Here is an 18251-nt window from a genome sequence, read left to right as displayed (position 1 = left end):
AGACCATGGAAAAACCCACAATGGGGAAAACCCTTTGAAAAAATATTCTTCTATTATATCGTAATAAAATGTTTAGTAGAGAGTAAAATGAGCCTAATGCAAAATCATCTAATAAAATTAACCCAAAAACATTCAGAAATATGTTCCCAACATCAATATATATCAGAGAAAACTATTATTCTTTGCGGTCAACTACAGTGAAATGTCAAAATTTATTCTTAGAGCCCAACTGCACAAAGGAAGAGTTATGCATGTGGTTGAGACCTTCCAACCGCACCCTTGAGCCTACTAGCCTGCAGTTATAGATAAAAATTGCCTTTGATGAGCATGTGGTCAAAAACCAAAACCCTAAAACATGTGCAAGCTTTGGACCCTGTAATTTCGGACCTGTGTGAACCTCTTTCCTCGACCCAGCCTCATACTTGTGCAAAAAAATCAAAGAAGAAGAGAAGAATATAATCCTTGTGATGTCCAAATGAGCTTCAGGTCACTTGTATTTATAGGCTTCTAAGGGTCACTAATTTCTTGTTAGGGTTGACCTATTCGTATGTGCACTTGTGGGATTTTTCTTCAAAAGTGTACTTTCCCTTGTCCAAATTGAGTGCTTCAATAGTCGAAATTGGTCCTCTAGAAAAGAGGAATCTCATCCCATGGTTGGAATTTGTCACTCATCCCATGGTTGGAATTTTCACTGAGCTGCCAAAAATTAACACTCCCTCTCATCTAGGGGGAAATTCCTACTGCATCATGTAATCATCGCAAGTGACCAACCATCATATCATGTACTATCTTTGCTTGACTCTATCTATTGAAACATTATCAAATATAAATAAGAATAATCATAGGAGAGCTACAACTACCACCCTCTATCCATCAAGGAGCCACTACTATCACCCAGAATCACTGCTAACGGGGAGCCAATGCTACAACCTGGGAAACCTCTGCCAGTGGGGAGCCAATGCTACAACTCGAGAAACCTCTGCTAGCGGGGAGCCAATGTTATGACTTGTGAAACTTTTCCAGTGGGGAGCTCAATGCTACAACTCGGGAAAACTTTGTCAGCGGGGAGCCAATGTTACAAACTGAGAAACTCTACCAGTGGAAAGCTCAATGTTTTAACCCAGGAAACTTCTACCAGCCTTCCCAACATGACCCTGAAGATTCAAGTAGTAGAACACATGCATCTCTAGCTTGAGTGGGATGTCACTTATAATAAATAGTAAGGATTGCACCTAACTCAAGAATTCAGCACTCATTGGCCAGATGGGTGGAAAGACAGACACCAACTGGGGTATACTCTACATAGACCAAGATAGGGGAGCAACATCTTCAACCCTATGGGTAATAAATAGGGGTGATACCCTATTGTCAAAAAATTCCTCAACCCCAAGAGCCCTACATCTCAATTCCTCACCCTGGGAGCTCAGACAAGGGGGAAGAGTCGGCCCAGTGTACTTGTTTATCCCAGACCCTTACTCAGAAGCGTCACATCAATCCATGTTGCAAACTACTCATTAGTTGAAATATGATGAAATCCAATGAATCCATATAGACATATCTCTGTAAGTATATCTTAAACCACAATCCTTCTTACGCTTGATCATCAGAGGCCCACTACTTGTCAGGAATAGATCATCAATATATAAAATCAAAATCAAAGTCATACCTTGTACCAGTTTTCTTCTTGTGATATTAAACTTCACCAAGTAACTTTCAATACGGGCATAGGCTTGGGGTGCTTGCTTCAAACTACTAATGAGAGACTTCCTTTCCTGTACATCAAACCTTTGAGGTTGTTCGACACATACTTCCTCCTTGAACCTTTCAAAGCTAATATCCCAAACATTGTTATTCATAATTGATTATTCATCTATAGTATCCTTCCAAACATGTTCTCTCACTGCTCCATTATCCTATTCGAAATTATCATTGGACTTGATCTTGTTAGAGGGGAATGGTCCCTTGAACTTCCTTTTATTTCAGTCCCATATCTCACTTTGATGATTTTTGTCATGGATCTTTCTAGAAGAGGTCTTCCAATGACTCTATAGAGTCCTCCCACTCTATATCCCAAAGTAAAGTCATCCTCCATCCAAGATCCCTTCGTCCAAGAGAGGACCTTTCCATTAATGAAGGTTATTCTCATTCCGTTATCTTCCAAGGCAGAAATATATATCAAGTTCTTCTTTAATTCTAGAACATACATTAATTCATGAATAATGATATATTTTTCCATAGTCTAAATCAAATATGACAGTACCAAAGCCCATCTCTGAATATGCAGAATTTTCCCTAAGAATAATCTTCAAACGTGTCTCCTTCCTTATACCCTGTGAGGTGTCTAGAAGCCCCACTATCAACCAAATAGTTATTGTACGAATTCAAAGGAGAAGAACTAGAGATGGTTGAAATAGGAATATATTCAGATTGGCTAGTAGCTATGTTACCTTCATACCTGGAGTTTCTTGACTTATTTTGAGGATGAGGACTTTCTTCACGATCATTTGGAGTGTCTCTTCTTCTTTGATTTTCTCTCTCTCTTCTACCATATCGCCTTCTTTTATCATCACTTCTTATTTCATCATTGATTCTTCTCTCATCATTCCTATTTTTGTTGTTGCTTCAATCAGACCTTGGAGAATCTCTTTTCTTTGAACAATCTCAGGAAAAGTGACCATGCTTGTGACAATTGAAACATTCAGCATCCCTTAATCTTCTATAAGATTCCCTTGGAACAAGACACCAACCTCATGCCTCACCACCAAGAGGTCTAATTTCCCGCTTCACTGCATCCAAAAGATGAGAAAGTCTCAATCGACCAAGGAGGCATTGAAATCCTTGGAGATCAGTCGGAAGGAGAGATGCACAACATCTCATTCGACAAGTCTCAACATAAATTTGTGCAGTCTCGCAAAGTGTCGACTCTGGATGATCACACATATCCTGCGCAAGTTGAGGAACGAGTGATCATGTATGACGTGTGCAAACATCCAGCAGCCTTGGCCGATGCTACCAGAGTGTATGCCGAAGCCACTAGCTCAAGTGTTCGCTTTTTGATAGTTGAGAATGAGCGAATGGCTAAGGAACTATAGACGGCCAAGCAAGGAGGAGATTTGGTGACAGCATCCACTGGAGATAATAAAACTGAAGAAGGCAATACTTGATAAAGTATTGTCCCTTGACACAGTTATGTGAGCATTGTACTCCAAGATTCATACTGTGCATAAGGCAGTTGTCCATCTCAACAGATGGCAGCAGCGATGTGCTAGAAGAGCACGTATCTTGGCGAACTTGCATGTTGTTGTTGATTACATGCAAACATGGACAATGAGATACAAGGGAGCCCTGCTTCACTTGCCTAAGATGATTAAGGCCAGTGCATTCGAATTGAAGGCACGTATTCCGAGTGAGATTCGAAACTATGAAGAGCTCCCACAGCTCATCTCTAGTATACAAGCTTCCCATGCACGTGTATTCAAGAGTATGGATGTTCTGGTGTGTGCACATGCGATCCCATCTATTGGGACTCTCACCCAGGCGAAGACAAAGGCACATGTATGACTAGAGCTTGACTCGTACTTTGATGAGTTGATGCACATTACCACCAACCCAAACTTGCCCATCAGTGTAGACATCATGCACAAGTATGTTGTTGGTTCGATCGCATTAAGGACAATGATGTGCATGCTTTCAGATGAGTTTCACAGAGGAGCCCAAGCAGGGTACCCAGATGTTATGGAGGCAAGAGTCAGGTTCCAGAAAGATGTCACCTTGGAGCACACAGACACCATCACGGACTACCGATCTTGGCATCAATACGTTACTATTGATCATCGCGAGGATGTTGAGGAGTTGGACTTCCATGGTTGTCTAAGTCATAGTGATGTCTAGCATGGTTTGCTCAAGCCATTTTGTCTCACATGGGTACATGTGCATTGTAATGTAATGTCTTGCCAAGTGTAATTCAAGTGTCGATAGTTGGATGTAACAGTCATAGAGTAGATGAAGAAGGGTCACCCCACCCTTTGCTATAAATAGTCCCTCATAACTCATTGTAAAGGCTTTTGGTTAGCCAAGCTTCTGATAAGACTATCTTGGAGAGACCTTGGACAGTATTGTAATGAGCCTTGGCTTCTCCACTACGCAGAGCTAGTACATCTCTTTGGAGGAGCAGACGATTGTGCTTGTAACGTTCTGCTATCGAAACTAGTGGTTGGACATGGATGTATTGTATGACTGGAACTTACACTTCTTAATATAACAAGAGCCAGCAGGTTTCATGCATATGTTGTATTATATTTTATTCTATCTGGTTTATTGTAAATGATATATGTATATGTTTACATATGCATGCATGTATAGCTATCTGTGTATGTATGTATGAATATTCTGAAATGTGTTGTTGGTTTAACCATCACTTTGGATTGCTAGCTAACTTGCCTTCCATGTTGTGATGCATCTTTGCTCGTGTGTTCCCTTCTTAACTGCGTGCTATCACAGGTTTCCAAGGAGCACACTCATCTCAACCCCCATGTGTTAGAACCTCTCATGCACCTTCCTTGACTCACTATAGCTATCACACCCTTGCTACCAACAGAGTTATCTTACTTTCCTCTATGTGAAATCGTGGTTAAGGCATTACTGTATGACCCACTGTTGGGAATCCTACACCAAACGGTCTGAGGTCTAATTGGGACTTCTTACCAAGGAGATCCCTTAACATGTTGGTGGGTCCAGCACCGTCAACATAGGTCAAATATGCCTTGTGAATTCATTGTATGAAATTTAGGTCATCATGATGCTATTGGTTGTTATGATGCTAATGTGTGGCTGAGATAGAATAGGAGATGAAAACTATCAAAGTGAGGCTGTAGCACTAGACTTTGGGGTAAGAGCATACTGCCATACATGTATTGTATGATTGGCATGCAGGTATGTAAGTTAAGGATTTTTATATACATTAGGTTTATATACATTAAGTTTATGTACATGTTTTTGATGTTATGGTTACATACATGATAGATGATAATTGATTAGTATAGCCATATGCACATGATTCGGATAGTCAATAATGATAGTAACATGTGGTTGTAAGCATTGTTATTATTGGTTAGTTTAGATAACTTGATGATTATGTTATATGATATGTTCTTGATGAGTATGTTATAGGTTAACTTGTTGTTTATATATGACAGTTAGCTTGATGATTAGGGTTATTTCATTAAGATCTTGATGTTGTAATTTGGATTGGTCATATGTGTGATGGTTATGTTCATTTCATTGAACATCTTGATGTTATATGTATTGTGTTAACCTAGTTTGACCTATACAGATAGTTATGGTTGCGATATTCAAGTATGAGCCAACATATTTGTGATATGGTGTCGTACTAATCTAGATTTATTGTACATATGTGATTGTTATGCATGAATGACAAATTCTTATGAGCTTAGGATGAGAACATGTTATTTAGTTAGTGTTATGGATATCGTGATCTTATTTATGTTTGAGCTGACATGTTGTAAAGTTATATCTTGCTAACTAGATTGATTGTGAAGACAAGATAGCCTCCCCTGAGGTACACTAAGGTATGAGTTTGCTTATGTAGTAGACTTGGTGCATCATTCTTGATTATGTCATCTATTTGGTGTTGAGTGTTTGGTGTCCATTATGTCATCTAGTTGATTTATTTAACACGGTATGTTTGCAATTTGGTTGAAAGTTTGATGAGTTGCATAATATGTGTACACGTTCCAATGATCTTGTTTTAATATGATTTTAATAACACATATGTGTTGAGACAGTTGATATCTACTTGAGTGTAGTAGGTGATACTTGTAGCATTATGTCTAATGATTATGAGTTGACTATGGATTATGACATGATTGTTTGTAAAATTTGATCTCAAATTGATAGATATGATTGTCTTGATATTTGGAACATGTGGTTGACATGTGTGAGAAGTTGCAAGAAACATGCTTGGTATTAGCATGACGAGGTAATAATTGATGTGTTTATATAACTAACAGTTGGGTGACGTGATTTTTTTATGGTAATGATTATACATGTATGTATGTATCTCTCTATGTCACTGTCTGACAAGGTTGTCAGGGATCATTCGTCAGGTGAATGGCATGAAGAGATTCTTGGTTCATGAGGAATCGAATGGGAAGAGTAGCTCAACACGCCTACAAGGTCAGTATTCTATGGTTATGAGTTGATATTATGTGATTATATTATGTCTATGTATGGACAGGATATAACGAAGGATACATCAGTGAAATGAAAGCAATGTGGTCTGTAGCATGCTAGGATAAACATGAATAAGGCACTGGAAGAAAGGTTTCTTGGTAAGGACGGTGTAGTTTTGGATGTGTGGTATTACTATTGTGCATATGTTGTATATGTTGTGAATTTTGCATATGTGATGATTGTGTGCATGTAGTATTGTGCATATGTAGTGTGTGTACATGTTGATTATGTAATTTTACATACAGGGTGTTAGTACAGATAGTGTTGTATGAAGGTTTCATATTTAGTGTTTGATATAGATGGTGCTATGTACATGTTGGATATATGGTGTTGTGTATATATTGTACTATGTGCATGATGGATATGCGGTGTTGTATGCATATGGTGCTCTGCACATTTTGGATATGTGGTGTTGTGTACAAATAATGCTATGTACATGTTGGATATGAAGTGTTATGTACATGTGGTGTTGTGTGCATGTTGTACATGTGGTGCTATGTACATATGGTGTGATGTGCATGATTGTACAAGTGGTGTTGTGTACATATGGTGTTGTGTACATGTTGTACAAGTGGCGTTGTGTGCAGGTGGTGTTGTGTATATGTCGTGCATGTGGTGTTGTGTACATTTGGTGACGTGTACATGTCATGCATGTGGTATTATGTACATGTGGTATTGTGTACACATTGTACAAGTGGTGTAGTGTACATGTGGCATTGTGTACACATTATGCAGGTGGTGTCATGTACATGTGATGTTGTGCACACGTTGTGCAGGTGGTGCGATGTACAGGCGGTACTTTGTATATGTTGTGCATAGGGTACTGGTGAATGTGTGGTATTGTGTGCATGTCATACATGATATGTTGAGGGCATGTGGTACTAGGTATGTGCATTGTGTAGGTTCATGTATTGTGCGGTGTTGTACATCAGGTATAGATGTATTTTTTTGTGTTGTACGCTAGGTGTAGGTGTATCTATTATGTTATGCATTGGATGTAGGAGTATGTATTGTACTATATACATTGGGTATAGGTATATGTGTTATATGTCAGGTGTACGTGCATGAATGACATGTATTTTTATGTCGTGTGTGGTCGTACGTGTGTGATGCACACTATGTATATGTGCACCTGGTTGAGGAGAAGGCACTGGGTGTTTCTTAGGTGTGGCAACTGATCTGGTGTGTGTACAAAAGAACAAAGGCATAAGTAAGGATCGATGAAGGATAAGTATCAGTATTGTATTTCAATTTTACTATACATATGATTTATGATTCTGGTCTATGATGATTACATGTGATCTATGATTCTGGTTTATGGTGGTTACATGTGATTTATGATTTTGATCTATGATGGTTATGTTTTGAGCTAACCTAATGTGATATTTTATACATGTTGATTTGGTCAAATATGATAGTTCGACTTGTTGTGTTAAGAAGCGAATAGTATTATAAGTGTACCTTATTGACGAACTACCAATGAGGTATGATTTGAGGTTATTTAAATTTATTTGAATCTAACAGAAATTATGTGCTTTGACCAGGAATGCATGAGCATGCCTAGTTGGGTGGTTGAAATCGCCTATGAGAATTAGTAGAAGCAACAAAGGAATTGAAACAAACAACAGTATGTTGGTAAAGCACTTCAAGAACAGGGCCATTATGGGACACTAGTACCCAACAATGTCCATTGATTTCCATGAGCATGTTATGATCGTTATGATGATTTTAAGGCAGGGATATGCCTTGGCTTTTGTATCTTCCAATGCGAGGAAGCCTTGCCAAGGGATGGACTTCCCGGAATGGGGGTGCCAGCGGAACTTGGAAGATGAGTGACTGCATGGAAGAGTTGACAGGATTCCCGAGGGACTATGTAGAAGAGAAGGGAAGGTCATGGATGGATTTGGTTTTAGTCATTAGCATTGCCATATGGAAGTAGATGCACATTAGGAGTGCACCCTGGAACATTGATCCGGTAACTGTGGTGTAGGATTATAATGCTGGACATTAGATGCAATTTCACTGTGGCAATGGATTCTGGACTTCCTGGGAACAAGGTGAATCCTATTATTACTTGAGGGTGGAGGTGTGAGCCTCTAGATTCCCTTGTTATGGATGCAGACATCCTATCTTTTTATTTGTTGGTAGAGAAAATGTGTATATGCATATATTATTATAAATACTATATTGAGATGTATTTATAAAGCTCCATAGACAGTACAGTTATTTGCGGATTGAAGAAAATGTGTATGTGTATATGTGGTTATTGTAAATATTGTAATCAATTGTGTTATAAAGCTCCAGTAAACGATATGTTTGTCATGTTTCAGCAGTAGTCATTGTAAATACTGCAATGAGCTATGTTATAAAGCTCCATGGGTAGTATGTTTTGTTTTCAGCAGACTTGTTAGTTATAGGTGTCATTGAACACTAAGGACGGTGTTCCCCCAAGGGGGAGGGTTCTGTAACAACCCTAGTGAAAATTCCATGTAAAAACATATATAAGGCCATGGTGATGGGACACGTATTCCAAGTTGAATGGTAGGAAAGATATCCTAGTGGGTGTTCATTTGGTTGTTTATGGCTAGGGAAATTGTAAAAGGCAATGGCTAAGGCTTTGGAGAGGAAAAAAGGTATTTTAGCACATTTATTTATGAAAATAATGGAAATTAGGAGAAAAGTAAGGTGAAAGGTCATAGGTTGCATGTGAGGAGGAAAATGAAGAAATAGAGGCCTCATTAATAAAAAGGCTTCTAAGGATCAGTGGGCAAGACTTGGTCAGTTCAGTTTTGGAGCTCTCTCATTTTCTCTCTCTCTCTCAGACTCTTCGATACTTAGATATTTCTTGGAGCACTCTTGGAGGGTGTGGCATACTTGGATTTTTAGAGCAAGAATGCAAAGGAAGAGAAAGAAAGTGCAAGAAGGCATCGGCATCAGCAACGACATCAGATTTTCATACAGGTACTGAGTTTCAAGTATGATTCCTTCACTAGTTGTGGCATGCACGGCATGTGCATGTGGATTCTTGGTTGTGATCTATCATTGGCATGGAGTATGGCCTGGATTGACAGTGTATTTCCTAGCCTTGCCATTTCCTAGATAGCCATGGTGATTGTGGGTTTACTTTCATTATTTTGTTTTGGTTGGTTCTCATGTTTCCTTAGCTTGGTTTGAGTTATTAGTCTTGGAAGCCCTCGTTGAACAAATGCTTTGAAGCCCTATAATAGATTGGGTTGATTTACTAGTCCTGGTATCCTTGGTTGGAAAAACACTCTAGAAGGTCTTGGTGGGTTGGGTTACTAGTCCTGGAAGCCTTGGTTGGACAAACGCTCTAAAAATCATGTATAAGTTGTGGGTTGAGTTACTAGTTTTGGAAGCCTTGGTTGGAAAAATGATATGGAAGCCCTAGAAGGCTTGGATGGAGACCAATATGGTGATGGTTTTGGTGATATCCGACCATGAGGTGGAATCACTATTTGATGGGTTGAGGTGGATGGCCTCTAGAAGCCCTGGATGAGTTTTGATTGATGTGTTCTATGAGATCCCACATTCATGCTTGGAATATGGCACAGGGGTGAATGGTTAAAGGGAGATTTGGCTCAGCCATTCTACAGTCTGGTGGAACTTGGTAGTCCCATCTCTAGTTGGTTCATTACATTCATTAATGAGAAATTCTTTCCTTGATTTCCATGTGTAAAGGTATTGATGTATTTATGGATTTGATGGCCACATGTTTATTGTATTTATGTTCCTATTATGTTGGTTATATGAACATTTTATGACAACAATTATGTATGGCTCTCAGCATGTTTTTACTTGTATATGAATGGATAATGTGTCTATGACCTAATAGATGGTAATATAGAAAATGGAATGAGGAAACAATGGTTCATAGTGATTCTCCGATAGGTATGAGATCCCTACACTTAACTCTGTTATTTACACCTATAAATAGCATGTCGACGATATGTTTGACAAAATTCCTGTCATGGATAGTAGGGACCTATTCAAGGTCTTGAACAAGTATTTGCTTTAATGTTTTCATTTCCATGTTGATTTACCAATCTAAAGAGATGGTTCAGTTTTCGGCAGTGACCTGGGCTCTAGGCCTGAAAAAGTGGCTCAAATCCTGGAGCCGTTGGCATGGCACTAACAATTTGGGTCTCTGGTCGCTAGAAAGCAAGCCTATGGGAGAAAATTTTGGTTTCTGGTTTCCCTCATGCCTATAGCATGAGCGCGAATGAGCCTTAAATTGTCCAAAATCTCTGTGGGACCCCAAGGAAAGTTTTCTAAACTATTGGATTGGTCCTTGAGGGTATTGTAATTGATGATTGATGTCTGAATGGTGTGTTTCTGTCGGTTCCACTTCCTTAAGGTGACTTAGGAGTTCGAATCATATCATAGTGGCCTCTCATCGCATGTTTACCCTGGCTGGTTGGTTGCTTGGGTAGATGTGGGAGGAGGGTGTTACATTCTTCTCCATACTTATGAATTATCCCTCTTGAAATCATCATGGATTCTTCTTGAGTGAGCTTTCCAACAATTTCATCAAATGACAGAAAATTAATGTTATTTCTTATGGTGGTAATGAAGGTTTTCCAAACATGAGAGATACCTCTAAGAGTCTGTTGACGATGTTGGAAATCTTTCAACCAAGGGGTATCCCCACTGTGAAGTCCCAATTATACCTCACATTATTTGGAGTAGGATCCCCATCCATAATATCGTCCTGGCTTCCATGTATTCTTATATATTTTCTTTGGTTCTAATTGTGAGCAAGAGAGTGGAATGCATGGTGCCTTCGAAAAGTAAGGGGGTGTGCCTAGTGAGTGTTCGATCGTATGTGTGTCAAAATTCTTTCACTACGAAGGGGAGTAAAATTAAGCCTCTAATAGAGAGGTAGTAGTACTACCCTAGTAGAGACATACTTGAACAAGAAGGGTCCGTACAACATCAAGCATAATATTCCACAGAGATGTGATGGTCATTAAACCAATATAAAGAGGAAGATCTTTCTAATATCCAATGGAATATTCCATGAGGATGTGATAGTGATAATAGAAATTACAGCACATTCTCAATATGATAAGTACCAAAATAACCGAAATAGTTCAACTACTTCATCACATATGAAAGCAAACATGAATTACAAACATTCATAGAATAGTCTTACAGATATCCATAATCCATGCATGAAGAACGTGTTGGCCCATAGGGCCTCTTGTGTTAAGTAAAATTTCCAAGACACATGTATATAATGAACATCACTAGCTCCAATAGTGGAGCATTGGATCCACTCCTTGCTCCTCTAAAGAACTAGCTTATCTCTCTGATGCCTTGTGGGAGGAGCCAAGGTGAAAAATGTACTTTTCTCTTACAATAAGGGTGTATATATAAGCAAGGGGTGATGTTGCATCCTCTTTGTGACTCTTTGACTACCCTCATGACTGTTTGATTTCCTCTAAATTTTCGACTTACATGACTCTTCATATTCCATGTTTGTCCTTTGGACTTCCACATTACAATACATTTTGAATAGGTAATTACATAATACACAATAATGATGTGGCATATGATGAATTGTATGAGGACATGACATGACACTGATGATATGGACTACATGAAGATGTGATAGTGCCAATTTTTCCTTCTTGTTGCTTCTTTCTTTCGGTCTTCTTTAACATATGGTACATGTTCTTCTTCTTCCTCCTCCTTATGACTTGAAGATGAGGAGACTTACATGTGATCTTGATCTTCATCTTCTGTTAGAATTTGATGTTCCTTCATCTTCTCACCTGATTATCATCTTATCTCTTCAGCTCCATATTTGTCTTCTAGAATTTCCTCCTTCTCCATCTCATTCTTCTTCATCTTTCCATAGCTTGATAGGGTTCCTATATTTGCAATTCACTCATGACAATACGACATCAGTTCGATAAACCCCTAGTCTAAGATGGTGCACATTGATCCACTGACTGAGCCCGAACTGGGTGAAAGGTTGGGAAAGGGGCTCAATAACTACACAATTGTGTAGATCAAGTAGTCATGGGTGAAGCTTGAGCCTTGAGATTGTGCAATGTACAGTTCAAGTTGTGTTAAGGAAGAAAATTGCGCAGTCTGGGAGCTTAGGATGATAGGTTGAGGGGAGATGCACTGGATCAGCCTATTCCACGATTATGGAGGACAGATGAGCCCACGTGACTATGAAATTATGTAGTTCAAGAGCTCAGGGTTGAGGTTTGATCCTTGAAATTGTGCAGTTTATAATTCAGGCTAGACTGAGGGAGAAAATTGTGTAGTTCTAGGAGCCAGAGAGGAAGGTTAAGGAGATGGACACTGAGTGAACACACTATGAAATTATAGGAGATAAGGGAGGCTAGGCTATTACGCAACTGTGTATTTCAGAAGCTCGGAGAATGAGCTTTTGGCTTGTGATTTGGCATTGTGCAGTTAGGTCCAGGCTGGGAGAAAGAATTGCACAATTCCATAGGTCAAGGTCAGAGCTTGAGCACAGAAACCGTGTAGTGTAGCAGTGATAGGAGGAAGTAAATGCACATTGTGCAGTGCCAAGGTGGAAGGTCTCAACTAAAGGAGTGAAACTATGCAGTGTGTAGTTTAGGGAGGTTGGGTGAAGCTAGGTTGCTTGGTCGGGAAGCCTTTTTAGAAATAGCTAAGTGTGGGATCAGCGAGACTTATGTGAATAGTGATAAGACTTTGGTTGTGATCACACACTTATAATACTTGATGACACAACAAAATATATCATCCATGACACATGAACAATGCATTTCCCTCTGTGTGACAACTTTAAGACAATTTACGACAAGTGTGACACTTAAGTTACACTTTACGACGGCCATGACAACACGTGCAATAGTGCTTAAAACCTTGGGAATGAGTGAAACTGATGTTTACATGGTTAGACCAAATCATTCACGCAGAGATAACCCCTTGAAACCACCAAAACAGGCATTCATACATTGTGTGATATATAACATGAAAATAAGACGACAATTGCTAAAGTGTGAATGACTCTTGCGATATGTGAACAATTGTGAAAGTAACACATGCCAGAGCAAAGATAACATGAAAATGATACTAGTTAGAGTGAAATCAAGTGAAAGTGACAACCGAAAACATAAAAGCGAAACTCGTAAAAACAAAGGAGCATGAGAGCGATAGTTTGCAAAACTCACTGAAATAGAAGTACAAACGCAGTTATAATGTGAGATATTGTCATTGTTAGTGCTCACTGACTGTCGACATGGATTGGACTTCGTACCAACATAGTCTTGATGGAACATGCTATGCTTGTCCAAGCTTACGTAAAATAATGCGATGATGAACTTGTTGTGATATGAGCATGTGTGAGCAAGTGACATCGACACTTTTGATCCAAGAAGGGAGCTTAAAAGGATAAACTTCCCAAAAAGTGACTATTGAATGATCGATTGCAGGATCCACAATAGGCTCCAAAATTTGAGTGTATACAAAATGTTGGAGGGTGTTTTTCGTAGTGACAACACTTGGTGACTCACTAGTAGAACTCCAGCTTCTCTACCTCAATCAATTATTTTGTGCAGGGTCTAGTTCCTCAGGAAATATTGATTCATCATTCAGATTATCATGGCTTCCCCACTTACACCATGCATAAACATAGTCCCCTTCATTCCTTTACCTATTTAAACACAAACATAAGAACAGTGATCACACAATGTTTCGAATCAGGATACGATAATGAAGTTCACGAGCTTTAGATTTTCAAAGTATAGTTTTTCATCACTACAAGAACACAAACATTACTTCGCTGACAGCGAACCTGGACAGTACCTCAAAGGAGTTGTTTTCTTCACCTTTATAGACAAGAAGCATTTCTCTTCTTTCACCTTTATTTATTTATTTAAAGAGGATTGTGCATTGACACTTATTTATTTAAGGGCGGAAGAGGGATTTTGACTTATTGAGAGAAAGGGAGGTTGTCCCTTTAGAGAAGCATATATAAGACCTCTGATATTGGTTTGCTTTTTAATATTTTCCCAACCTACTTCCACAAAGATACGAGCATAATATAAAATAATGTGCAATAGAAAAGGTAATAACTTGAATAACTTTCACAAAAATTTGAAGGTATTTCCTATTAGCAAAAAGATAGGTTATAGATCTATTTCTATCCAATTTACATTCTTACCTTTTCGATGAATACCATATTTCAACAAACCTTGGAAGATTCTCGTGGATGTGTCTACATCTACACCGAGCTCCTCAACAAGCACAAGAGGAGGCCAAAACTTGTTATTTGTGATGAACCTTACTAGGTAAGACTGTTCCAACCATTCAGTGATTGGATCGTAAAATTCATGATGATCCTCTTGAAAACCTTGAAATATTTGAAAAGATGAATTTTCAATTAGAGGTAGGGGATTATGATGGGACTCTTGTGAGGGAAAATAAATATGATCATATTCAACAGTCATGTCAAGATAGTGAGGACCTGACATAACCATCAACGAAGGCTGAAGTGCCTCAACTGCTCGAAAAAAATATGAATAGTGAGATATTGAATGATGAAGATCGAAGGATGTAAAACAACTATCATTAGATGTGCTGATGGAAAAATGATAAGCTGAATGACAGTCGCCAGAGACACAATAATGATCAGATGGGTTGATTAAATCATCATATTACTAGTTTGTAATTAACCAAGATAAATCAATTTGGACAACTTTACAAATTCTATAAATAATCGAGCCAAGTTCCTCGCAAGCCAAATGTGACAAATTATTTTCCTGTAACTAGTGACAAATTGCACAAGCATCATAATCATTAAAAGAATTTAAAAGGTATTCTAGCACAACAAATACATGAGACCATTCGGGGCATGGTGAACAGAGAAGAAATTTATTCATACGATAACTCGTGCATTCATTATCACTCAAGAGGAATTCAGGTGTGATGAAGGGAAGTATTTTCAATATACCATTCGCAAGAAGAACCAAGAGCTGACTATTAAGGAACGAATTCAATAAGCATGATTCCTTTGGCCAAATATAGTCCTTGGAATGATCAACTTCACAATTCCACAACTCTATGAGAGATACACATTCCAAACCCGAGTTTGATGAAAGATATTAGCATGAATATTATGAACTGAGGCGGATTCTTGAATCCGGTCATAAGTAAAATGTTGAAAATTTGAAAGTTCATACCCGAAATACCAGAAAAAATCAAAAAAAAAATCATCGAGTGAAACCATGCAAAGAGAATAACTATGTGAGAAAAAACAAATCTGACTTAGTTCGGGGGGCTTACTAGAGTCGCGATATCCTGACATAACCATCAACAGAAGTTGAAGTTCCTCGACTCCCTCGCAAGTCCCGGAACTTTCCAGGATTATAAAATCACATTTTGAAGATTGAACCAAATCATGCATGGTTTGAGGATAGTTGCTACCATTGGTTTCAATAATGACACTGCTCACCGGATGGCAGCCATCTCTGTCACTGATTTTACTGGATTTTTCAACTTCAACAACTAGATTACTCAAGTTGAAAGATTCTTCTAATTGCAAATTCAAAGATGAGTCAATTGGGGAAGTTTCATGAGCAAGATGATTTGCAAAGTTATCTTCATGCAAGAGAAGAGATGATGAGGAATGAAAATAATACTCAATGATTCGATTGTTTTCATTTACATCATGGATAATATCATTGCCTTGTGTCAATTGAGAAGATAACTCATTGGATGAAGAACTTAAAGAGCATAGAGTATATTCATTGCAAGTAGATGCATCACAGACGGTAAAGCACAAGGGATAGTGAGATGAAGAGGAAGTTTCAATAAGCACATCTTCTTTGACCGAATCAGATTATGGATCTAAAGTAAAATCTTCATGAGAAACCAAAATATTGGCTGATACACCTGGGAATTGGTGATTTCATACATCAATAAAGTCATCATCATTGGAATGATTGTTTTCCGAGGCTACGAATTGATTGAAAGAATTGATTACATCTGATTCACTACCGAGATTAGCATATTGAAAATCATCCAAGAATGGAAGTGCATCATCTTGATATGGGGAAATTTGAGAAAGGGAAGAGAGATCAAGAGTCTCTTCACTTTCCTCCTCATCTACCAGTGTAATGTGACTACCCTGTATCTGATCGCAATTTGAACCATCAACATGAAAATCAAGAGAGCATGAAGAGCTAGTTGGTGGAGCAGATTGATCAAGCAGATCATGATACGCAGAGCCATAACATGTAGATTATAGAGGATGATATATTGCCTTGAAGAAGTAACACTTTCGATGGAACCAGATTCAAGATTGTTTTTTAGAGTGCTAATATCATCTTGAGGAATGAGAATATTAGCCTTCACCCTAGGCTCTGTGAGCCATTCTAGGGTTTCTTTCATTAGATATGAATCATGAAAATTGGAATAAGAATGAGGAGATGGATTAGGAATTTGATTAGTAGATCTCCCAACTTTACTATCATCGCAAGGAGGCACCCTCATTGGAATTGGAAAAGGAGGAGGGCAACAAACAAAAGGAATAGTAGGTTCCTCCTCTAAAATTAAGGGTGTCTCATGGTTTACAAGAGTTGTGGCAGCAAAAACATCAGTTGGTTTGGATTCACCATACAAAGAGATATGAACCACACACTTGAACTTTTGTTTAAAGAAATCCCAAATTGTATTTTCTTCAAGAAATTCATAGCAATGGTGAAGGAAATGATAAGAGAAATCTTCAATTGATTCATTAGGCTTTATTCTTATTTGATTAATTCTTTTAAGAACATCCTTGTATGATTTATGAAACTCCTTCACAAGTTTTTCAAATGAATGGATCTAAGCGAAGCTATACTATTGGAATTGCCTTAAGGAGATGATTGTAATGGTGATGTCGGGTTGAAGCTTTAAGTAAGTTAGGAAAAATTTCATTCCCATAACTACACTTTGGGAGTTGGATCTAAATAGTAACTACCTCCTAATGACTCTGGATGGGTTATGATTTTATGGGGGGGGTATTACATTTCAAAAATATTTGTTTTCATTGGAAGTTTGGAGATTAGTCAGAGGTAGTGTCAGCAATATTGATAATATTCCGGAAAGTTGGCAAGAAATGTTTGACAGCCAAAAATTCAACCGCCCTTGGAAAAATAAATCCAACTCAATCACCATGAGGAGTTGAATGGCACTCCCAAAAATTTTATGTTAGGTGATATGGCTTGCATGTAACCAAGTAATATTCAAAGGAGTTTGTACAATAGCATCATCATCAACTACTAAAGTGACTCAGTTTCCCTTTGAATCTATAACTAATCGTGGTTATGATCCAAATGAGTTGGACAATATGGATTTTAAAGAGCATGAATGGCTCAATCTAATTCAAGATGGAAGCTTCAATCTTAAACCTTTGTTTTATAAATCCTTTGCAATTAGAATGGACTAGGAAGAATTTTAGACTTGGAGGAATAATAAAGGGCATCATTATCTTTTCTTTGATGGAGCATTGAAGGTTAATCTAGAGGAGGAAGGAGAAGGAGGGGTCATATTGGGCTGCAATGAAAAAGCACAAATACAATATGCATGGGGATTGGAAAAAATGACCAACAATCAAGTTGTATTCTTAGCCTTGTTTCAAGGGCTAAATATAGCTATTCCAAGGAGGATTTTAAAAATGATGATATATGGAGACTCTATGAGTGTCATTCAACGGGTGAGAAAACTTTAAGAAAATAAAAAGCAAGCTCATTCCTCCATCCTGCAGAGAATAAGTCTATAGTTGTCAAAATTCGAAAAGGTTGACTTCTTCCATGTCCAGCATCATCTTAGCTCTAGTGCGGATGCACTCACAAACAAGGGAACCTCTCTTGAACAAGCAATATTGGTCCTAGACAACTCAAATGGCACATATAATCCTTTTCCATGAAAAGACATTGAATTCATTGAAGGAAATAACTTTGGTTATTTTTAAATAGTGATATAAGGGCCCT

Source organism: Pinus tabuliformis, chromosome 3_2 (genome assembly GCF_031772625.1).
Source record: "Pinus tabuliformis cultivar Carrire ecotype Pingquan chromosome 3_2, CPIR1, whole genome shotgun sequence".
In the NCBI taxonomy this organism is placed as follows: domain Eukaryota; kingdom Viridiplantae; phylum Streptophyta; class Pinopsida; order Pinales; family Pinaceae; genus Pinus; species Pinus tabuliformis.
This window is presented reverse-complemented; position numbering follows the sequence as displayed.